This window comes from Danio rerio, chromosome 25 (genome assembly GCF_049306965.1).
Source record: "Danio rerio strain Tuebingen ecotype United States chromosome 25, GRCz12tu, whole genome shotgun sequence".
Taxonomy (NCBI): Eukaryota; Metazoa; Chordata; class Actinopteri; order Cypriniformes; family Danionidae; genus Danio; species Danio rerio.
In genome coordinates, this window is record NC_133200.1 from 29,119,989 (window position 1) to 29,129,979 (window position 9,991).

At 38.1% G+C, this 9,991-nt stretch overlaps 1 long non-coding RNA gene across 1 annotated transcript; it reads left to right on the forward strand.

Moving 5' to 3' along the window:
• Window positions 1-7,537: 7,537 nt before the first annotated feature.
• LOC141381001 (uncharacterized) lies at window positions 7,538-9,733 on the forward strand. The gene is made up of 4 exons (XR_012400455.1): window positions 7,538-7,617; window positions 7,932-8,019; window positions 8,244-8,367; window positions 9,310-9,733. It is a non-coding gene; the product is annotated as an uncharacterized lncRNA (long non-coding RNA).
• The last annotated feature ends 258 nt before the right edge of the window (window positions 9,734-9,991 follow it).

Here is a 9,991-nt window from a genome sequence, read left to right on the forward strand (position 1 = left end):
AAAGTTGTTCTAATGTTCTCGTATTATCTAATCTCTCTTTTTCATCTTTAAACTGTAGGGGTCTAAAAGATTCAATTAAAAGGAAAGGTATTTTTCTTTTTTGCAAGAGCCAAAATTCAAATATAATCTTTCTTCAAGAACTCACTCAGAACACCATTTGACCTCACTTTATAACATCTCAGTTAAAAATGAAGTAAAATACTTGGGTATTATAATTTCAAAAGATGTAGAGAGAAACGAAAAGCTAAACATTGGCACAAAAATTGAGAAAAGTAAAATAATTTTAAATTCTTGGCTACAAAGGGATATTACAGTTTTCGGTAGAATATTACTAACAAAAATTGAAAGTATTTCCAGATTAATTTATCCATGCTTTTCATTATCAATGTCATCCAAAAAGTTAAAAGAAATAAATAAAATTAATTATAAATTATTAATTATAAAAAAAGTATCATTATTTTAGGAAAGATGACATAATTAAGGAATATAGTGAAGGTGGATTAAAGGCTATAGATTTTGATATTATGAACGGAGTACTTAAAATTAAATGGCTGCAAACATTTATAAAAAATGAGGATTCTTATTGGTTTGTAATTCCATCTTATTTGTTTAAAAAACTAGGAGGTATAAAGTTTTTTTTACAATGTGACTTTGAATTATCAAAAATTCCTCTGAAACTTTCCAATTTTCATAAGCAGGTTTTGTTGTATTGGAAAATGTTGTACAGACATAACTTCAGTCCTCATAATGTGTCTTTATGAAACAATCGTTGTATATTAACGCAACGTAAATCTTTTTTTTTTTGGAGGAATAGTCACAAAATGGTATTTGGTCAGTACTGCATATTTTGGATAAGGATGGTTGTTTTATCAGTTGCAATGAACTTGGTAATATATTTAATTTTAATTGTGTTAAAAAAGATTATTTGAAAGTAATTAGAAGTATTCCCTTACCATTAATTATTATGTTAAAAGAGATACTAGTTTATTCCACAGTCACACCAAAAATTCGGGACATTAAAATTGGTAAGCTAAATTTTATGGACAAGAAATGTACAAATATATTTATTATAAAATGTCTTATACAGGAATGCTATCCTGGTCCTATTAAAAGAAATAATATTTTTCAACATTTTAATAAAAATTTTGTTTAAAAAATTAGATGCAAATATTTGACGTTTCCTCTTCCTTAAAAATACAAAGAAGTATATTTTAAAATTATGTATGATATTTACCCTGCAAAGAAGTTTCTGAGAAAGAGATTCAATGTGAATTGTAATGTTTGTCAATTTTGCAATAGTAATATTGAAACTGTTGAACATCTATTTCTTCATTGTAATTTGGTTAATCCTTTTTGGTCAAATGTGGAAGTCTGGATAAAACAATACATTTCAAGGTTTCCTTATATTTGTTGGGACATTGTGAAATTTGGTGTGCATTTGGACAGCAAAGATGATGACTTTACTGCAAATTGTTTACTCATTTTACTTAAATTCTTCATCCACAAATGCAAAATTATGAAAACAGCTCCTCAATTGATTGTGTTTAAAAAGGAGTTTGCCACTTATGTTGAAGCTTTAAAAATAATGAAAGGTGAGAAGGCTAAAAGATTATATGATTTGTTTCTTGAATATGGTTTTATTTAACCCCTTACAGAGTTTCTGTTAGATGTCTGCATGGTATGTTGTCATTTATTTCTTTTTGTTTCGTTTTATTAAGTTATTTTGAACATTGTTTTTTATTTATTTTCATTTTTTGTTTGGTTTTGTACTTGATTCACTGTATATCTGACATGTCTCAGTCAGTTTGTGCAAGATTATGTTTGGACTGAGTTTGGCCTAAATTGTTGTTTTTGAAAGGCAAATTAAAAAAAAAAAAAAAACACCTGCACAAATGTGCACACGCGCGGATGAACGAATCACTCCCTGAGAGAACTCGTAGTTCCCGAGTCATATTGAAGATTCGTTAAAATGAACGAATCACTAACATTCATCAGACATCCACATCTACACCAACTGCTGTGTGTTATGAAAATATATTAGCATTTATTGTGACAGAAGCATTATAAATACTTATAATTCATTCTTTTTCTTTTTGGCTTAGTCACTTTATTAATTCTGGGTCGCCACAGCGGAATGAACCGCCAACTTTTTCAGCATATGTTTTTCCGCAGCGGATGCCCTTTCAGCTGCAACTAATCACTGCAAAACATCCATACACACTCATTCACACACACACACACACACACACACACACACACACACACACACACACACACACACACATACACTACGGACAATTTAGTTTACCCAATTCACCTGTACCACATGTCTTTGGACTTGTGGTGGAAACCGGAGCACCCGGAGGAAACCCTTGCTAACACGGGGAGAACATGCAAACTCCATACAGAAATGCCAACTGACCCAGCCGAGCTCGAACCAGCGACCTTCTTGCTTTGAGGCGAACGTACTAACCACTGCACTGTGATTAGAAATCATTATAAATATAATTATTTTTTTGAAAGTTTTAAATACATTTGTGTTTTTCTTTCTGCAATAAAGGAATATAAACAGGTCCTTGGTAATCACTTTCATATGTCTGTTTATTTTGTGATGAAGAAATATAAATGAGTGTTTTTTTTCCAGTTTTAATTGTAATTAATAAAACTAAGTCAACAAAAAGAGAAGAAGAAGAAGCAAGGCTAGGGATGGGATGGTCAAACCAGGGAGGAACGGGAGAGAACGTCCAGGGTGGGTTCAGCAGTTCAGGGACCCCAGCAGTAAACCAGGGTGAAGCCGGAGGGTCCACCCGAGTAGTGGAGAAGCACACCAGGGAGGAGCGGGAGGGATGACCCAGGGACAATCCAGCAGGAGAGACAAGGCAAGAGGTCTGTGGGAAGCCGGCTGGATGAGAGGCAACTGGACAGGAATCGGCGGGGCTGGAGGCAGCTGGACAGGAGCCAATGGGGCTGGAGGCAGCTGGACAGGAGCCAATGGGGCTGGAGGCAGCTGGACAGGAGCCGGGCTGGGGCCGGCAGGGCAAGGAGTCTGGGTGGCACCTGTAAAGCAAGGAGCCGGACTGGGACCGACACTGGCGGGCGCTCTGGGGCTGGAGCCGACACTGGCGGGCGCTCTGGGGCTGGAGCTGACACTGGCACACCAGGGACGAGCGGGAGGGATGACCCAGGGACAATCCAGCAGGAGAGACACGGCTCCAGCCCTCCAACACCAGGGAGGAGCAGGAGGGCTGTTGTTCACTGGACTCAAACCCACAGTCAACTCCGCTCTGCATCTCAAATCCTCCGACATATGTGTTGAGCTATTGCTCAAACTGGTAAAACAGTGGAAAAGCCATCCACACAGAGATAAGCAGTCAGCTGGTCAGCAAAAAAAGAACAGCATTATACCATGCTGTAGCATTGATTTTAAAGACGAAATGCAGCCATACGTACCTTTGGCTACATAATTTGTGATCTCTAGAGGATTTAGGGTGCTTTCAAACCTGTGAATCGATTCAGTTGTTTCGAAACAGAGATTACAATTGTTACATTGTTGCTCTTTGCTCTTGGAGCGGTTCGCTTTCACACTGCAAAGTTTCTAAAAGGACCAAAAGAGCTTAAACAAGTCACGTGCGAGTAAACTCTCCATAAATTTGGTCAGTGTCAGGGTTTATTTTGCAGCGTCCCGCTAAGCTGTCAGGAGAGGTGGTGGTTTGGTGGTGATTGACAGGGTGCGCGCGCGACGTGTCTGAGGAGAGACGCGATAGGGAGGGGTGAGAAGGGTGCGTGACGATGCCTATTTGAGGACCGGGAGGAAGACGCTAGATTACCGGGAGATCATCACTCGTTTGCAAGCATCCGGAGACTCGCGAAACTTATATATATATATCATATAGCCGTAAGCCTATTACATATCCATAAAACACTGTGATATAACCGCGCTCGGATCGGATCGCTTTCTCACTGCAATCGAACCGCTCCAGAGTTCGTTTCAATCGAGCTGAGACCACCTCATTCAAGTGATGCCGGAGCGATTACTTTGGCGCGGAACAGAGCGTGATTGCCCTGTTCACATATGCCAAACGAACCGCGCTAACTGGGCAAACGAGATACGTTCCGAAACAAAAGTGTAGGTGTGAAAGCACCCTTAGGCTATGCTTTTCAGAATTAGCCTGTATTGTCATTTTCACTACTGTGCAACATTCTGTAAATACCAAATAAATGTCTGCCGATTTATGCACCCATGGTCATACTGCTTTGAAAAGGAGGTGTGTTAAGGCACATTGTTGACTTACGTTCATGTTTTAAAGCAACCAAAATAGACTGCTCCACTGACCAATTAATAACTGGTAATAAGTCAACATTGCTGTGTTTTAATTAGTGGTATGGACCCATGCAGGTCCAAAACATGTATACACATTGCTTTATACACACAGGGTGTACAGCAGTACACAAATATCTTTAAATATGAACAATTAAAAAGGCTTATTCTCTAATTAAATATAAAAACTGCTACCTCCTCCAATATGTTTAATGCATGCCTTTTTATACCCAAAACACACCCATTAACTCATTAAGAGAGCAAGGAAAACCCTCATAGACCACACACTGGGTGCACATACTGTTCTTTCCATCCTTAAAATAGCAAAAGTGGCCTTGGACATTTCTTAATATTAAGGAATTATTTGTGTGCTTGCATGTAAGTGGGCTTGTATTATACGTGAGTGTCCATATCTCTCAAAGTTGTTTAGAATTAAATGTTTAGAGATGGTGTGACACACCGTGTACCTATGTGTGCCTTTGATGTACTCTTGCTGCTTCTTACATCTTTGTCAAGCTGCGAAGGGCCGGGAGCGTGGACCTGAGATAGATCTGGGAGCATAGGTCTGTAGACACTGGTGGGTCATACAACTCCAGTGGATCAGGTGGTTTAGGGTGAGAATACACTGGCAGTTCAGATGACCCCAGTGATCCGGCACCTCATTTTACTGATCCCCCTCCTCAACCGCCCTCCTTCACAATCAGCTGTTCACTTTAACTTTCTTCTGTAACTCCCCAACCCTCTTCACTTTTGTCTGCGACAACCGACCCCTTTTTACTTTCGTCATTCGTCCGTGACACCCCTCTGCTATCCAACGCCACCACCATCAACCCTCAGATAACATGCCAGATCCGTTACCATATATTCCGTGACCTCGCAATTCACAAATTAAACACTGGTTAGGAGTCTCAGGTTCAGGAGGCACTGGGAGTTCAGACAACCCTAGTTTTCAGGAGGCATTATCAGATTAGGTAGCTGCTTAGACAATTCTTGCAGTTGTAGCTCTGGTAGCAGCAAATTGTAGTTCTCCCGTGATTTGCAACTGCTCTATCACTGGTGATGGTCTGATGTTGTCTAATCTTTACAGAGTCTTGGGGCTCTATTTTGACGGTCCATGCGCAGAGCGCAAAACGCAGGGCGCAAACGCTTTCAGGGCATGTCAGAACACATTTTTGCTAATTTACGGACGGGAAAATCCACATTGCGCCAAGGCGCATGGTCTAAAAGGGTTGAGTTTATTTTCTTAATGAGTTATAGGTGTGTTTTGAGAATAAACCAATTAGAGTCTTATCTCCCATTTCCTTTAAGAGCCAGCTGCGTTGCGCCATAAGCGCATTCGCTATTTACAGGACGTAAAGTAAGTCTAAGTGGAAGAAGTGGAAGTGGAAGTGGAAGTCTAAGTAAGTCTTTTTTTACAGAAAACTGTTAAACAGAACATCTACTGCGTGAGAATGAGAGATGGATCACTTTCACTTTCGCTCTTGGATGGGGAAACCTTTAAGCACAGACATCAATTAGTCTATAAATAATTAATTGCGTTTGTTAAGCGCAAATATTTGATTTAAAACTATTTCTAAATTCAGTTCTAATTTCCAGCAAACGAATAAATGAACAATATTAATGAAGTGTGTTGAAAAACCTGAGTTATATCCTAAAACACATGCAGTGCCCCTTATGGTCTAAAACCTGACAGGTGGACAAATCTAAGCTTGTTTTTAATAAAACAAATATAAATATGGATATAATAAATAATACTGCTAATAATAATAACATTATACAAAAGAAAATTGTTATGAATGAAATGAAAAAGCCTCCCGAGATGAAGAAGGCATAAAAGCAGTGATTTTTCATATTTATGTAGACTAGAAAATAGTATGTTTTGTAATATTTTAATCCTTTATATTTATATCCTATATCTATTCTTATTATATCCTATATATATCATTAATATTTAATTTTTTTCATATGTAAAGATATTTGCCTATTGCTCTCTTGTGCGTATTAAGCAGTGTGTAAGCGAGGCGCAACTCTGCGCCAGAATTTAGACTGGGTTTGTTTTGGTCTAATGAAAAATCTATTATAGTTTCTCAAAATAGCGACCCGCCAGCAGTGCGCCTCAGAACGCCTTCCTTTTTAGACCAGAACATCTATGGATGCACATATGAGCGCTAATGCATTTGCTATTTAAACAGCGTAGCGCAACGCCTCAAAATGACTCTTGCGCCAAGCTGAAACTACCAAACAAGTATTGCGCCGTGCCACATTGCGCCGGGTGTATAATAGGGGCCTTGATCTGTGTTTATAGTTGTTATCTACTATGTTTCCCCTTTTGATGAAGAAACACAAGATGTAGAAGCAGACACATACACAGCAAACAAAAAAATAATTTGCTCAGTCTATAGCAAGCTAATTTATTATGCACAACAAGCTGGCTGGCCTCTCAAGGACGCATACAAGGAAAGCCTGGTTTATACTTCTGCGTCAATTAATCAGTGTCACACAAGGCGCATGCAATGCGCGTAGCCGTCCATTTATACTTCTGCGTGCTGTGTTCCTCTGCAATAACACTTCAGAAATGCTAGCTGGCGGTAGGTGTTTATGTCCCTCTTTGTCGAGTTTCTTTGCTGGTGTTTTGTTTTTTATAAATGCTACCTTAATATGCAAGTGGCTTGAACTCGCTCATTTTTAATCGGGACTCGGCGGACATGCAACAACTTTAATTATAGGGTAAACACAAAACAACAGTTTCCATCTGGAGTTCCTTCACGGGACTCCACACTTCAAATATTCGCTCCAACAGGCTCGTGTGGCTGTCACCTCCACCCACACTCATCAGCACTACCAAGCTAACCGATTACAGAGCTTGCACTACATGTTGTTGTGACGTTTCCCAGCCGGCACACGACCGACCTTCAACGTTGAAATATGGTTGAAATAGGGTCAGATGTGTTTTGCACGTTGAAATAATGTTGATAGAACGTTTAATGTTGAACGGTTGAAAAACAGCCTGCATATGACAAGGCTTCAACGTTGAAATGTGGTTGAAAATACGTCAGTTGTTGCTTTAATGTTGAAACAATGTTGAATGATAAATGGTTGACAAAAATTTACAGAAATCCTTGTACAAATCAACGTTGACATTTTTTTATCATGATCTGTATGTTGAATTAACGTCATGGCTTCACCCAATATTCAACATGTTTGGTTACCGGTATCATCGGAGGACTCGGCGCACGCGGCCACGCGCAGCGCTTCACTTAATTACGAACACCTGACCTGCAGTGCAGCAGAATTTAGAGGTAAGCGTGTTTTTCGATGCTTTAATGTTTTATTTACCCCTGATTTTGTTTTACACACAGTTTATCTTAAACGTGACTTTTGAGGTGAAGTGTACCTCATTGTACTCATTACCTCAAGTGTGAGGTAATGTCACGTTTAACGTTAGTCTAAATGTTTTTATGACAAAGTCAAAGCGATAAACTCCTAACGCAGTTTAAAGTTACTGAGCAACGTTATAAAACAATATCTTTTTTTTATATACGCTGTATAATTAGTGTTATTATTACAAAGTGAACTGCTGTCGTTTCACTGTTGTTGTTGTTTTTGCTTTTAGAGATGTCACTTACTCCAGAGACGCACTCACTTGCACAGCATTGAATGGAAAAGGCTTTGTCCATCTGTTAAATCTTCTTGGTGCTTTGGTTGGTGATATTCTCTTTATAATCTGTTTGTTTATTGATTGTTAGGCTATGTTGTGATATTATATTGTTATATTGATATTATTATTGTGATATGTTGTGATGTTATACTATGTGACGGTATTTGGGAACAAATATGTATTTAGTGAGAAATTAATGCTTAAATTACACTTTATAGTAGCAGATAAGAGGTGTAATGGGTTTTAACATTCTTGGTTTTCTGGAAGGTCCAGTTGAGGGGCATCAAGAACACGCAGATGGCCTAAACCTGTGTCAGCCTGGACAGACTGCAGTTCTGCTACTCCACGCCAAGGCTTTTGTATGGATGTCTGACTACTGTGTTCTCTAAAGGTATTATGGAGCAAAACAACAGCACCTGTTACAGTGAAATTTGTATTCATAAAAATAGTGATACATGTGTAGCAGGTCCAGAACATGTGATGTCATTGAGAAGTTGTTTTTATTAAATGTCATTAAAACAAATAAATAAACATGCTATTTAAATAAATCTAAATATTAAAAACTTGAGGATTAAGATGACAAATGAAATGCATCATCTGTCTTGCGAAAAGGGTCTAAGAATATTGGTGTTTTCCAACTGAAAGGGATAGTTCTCCCAAGAATGAAAATTTACTCACATTTTACTCCCCAAGTGGTTTAAAACCATTATGAGTTTATTCTGTTGAACTCAAAAGAGGCTATTCTGAAAAAAAACTAAAAACCTGTAAACATTGACCTTCATAGTAGAAAAAAATACTATAGAAGTCAATGGTTATAGATTTGCAGCTTTCTTCAAAATATCTTCTTTTGTGTTCAACGTGGTCAGTAAATGACGACAGAATACAAATTTTGAACTATCCCTTTAATTCTCTGTCGTACATGAAGACTTTTGCAGAAGTGCTGCTCCTTCTAGACTTTTTCTCAACCCGTATGTCTAAAAGGCTTTAAACAGCTTTTACAGTACATGTAATGGTTTACAACAACTTGTAATTATTAGATGTGTTGAATGTTTCATGATTCTTTTTTTTTTTTCTTCGTTTTTGTTTTTTGAGAATCTGAAATTTGAATTCTGGAAAATGCTGGTACCGGTGGTGGCGAAGGGCTTCCTGATGATATCACACCTAATTCTTCACTTCTCTTAGTTAGGAATATTCAGATGGTTAAGTCAAAATTATTGAGTGTGACGATATTATAGGATAAATTTGGATTCCAAAAAAAAAAAAATATTTGAATTTCACTTTGTATAATAGCAGATACCAACTTACTTGTAACCTAGTATTTTATTTATTGCAGGTTTTCTGGAAGCTCCAGTTGAGGGCATCAAGGACAAACTGATGGCCTAAACAAGTGTCAGCCTAGACAGACATCTATTGCAGTTCTGCTACACAAGACCAAACTCTCTGCTTTTGTATGGATGTCTGACTAGTCCGATGTTCTTTGAAGGTATTACTGGAGCAAAACGACAGCACTTGTTACAGTGAAATTTGTGTTAATTAAAGATAGTGATATATGTGTAACAGGTCCAGTACATTTGTCATAAAGGTTAAATCACAGTAAGTACTGTAAAAATAACTTGTTTGCCTTTGCCACAACAGGTCATGGTGTGTGCTTACTGCTTGTAGTAAACGCACGCGCTGATCTGATGCGGGAGAGATATACGCAAACACATTTGTATTTACTGTTTTGTTTTGCCTCAATAAAGTGTTGTTGGAGCTTGGTATGTTCACAGTTGAAATCACTGAAGTCACATGGAACGTTTTGACAATGTGTTTTGTGCCTTATCTGGACTATGATCATCTTGGGACCATTGCTGTCTGTAGAGGATGAGGAGCATTTAATTAAACATATTTTAGTTTGTGCTCTGAAGATTAACAGGTCTCTGGGATGACACAAGTAATTAATAACAGAACCTATATGAACACTTAATGTGACATGTAATAGTGAAATTTATCTACTAGGTGAATAGTCCTACATT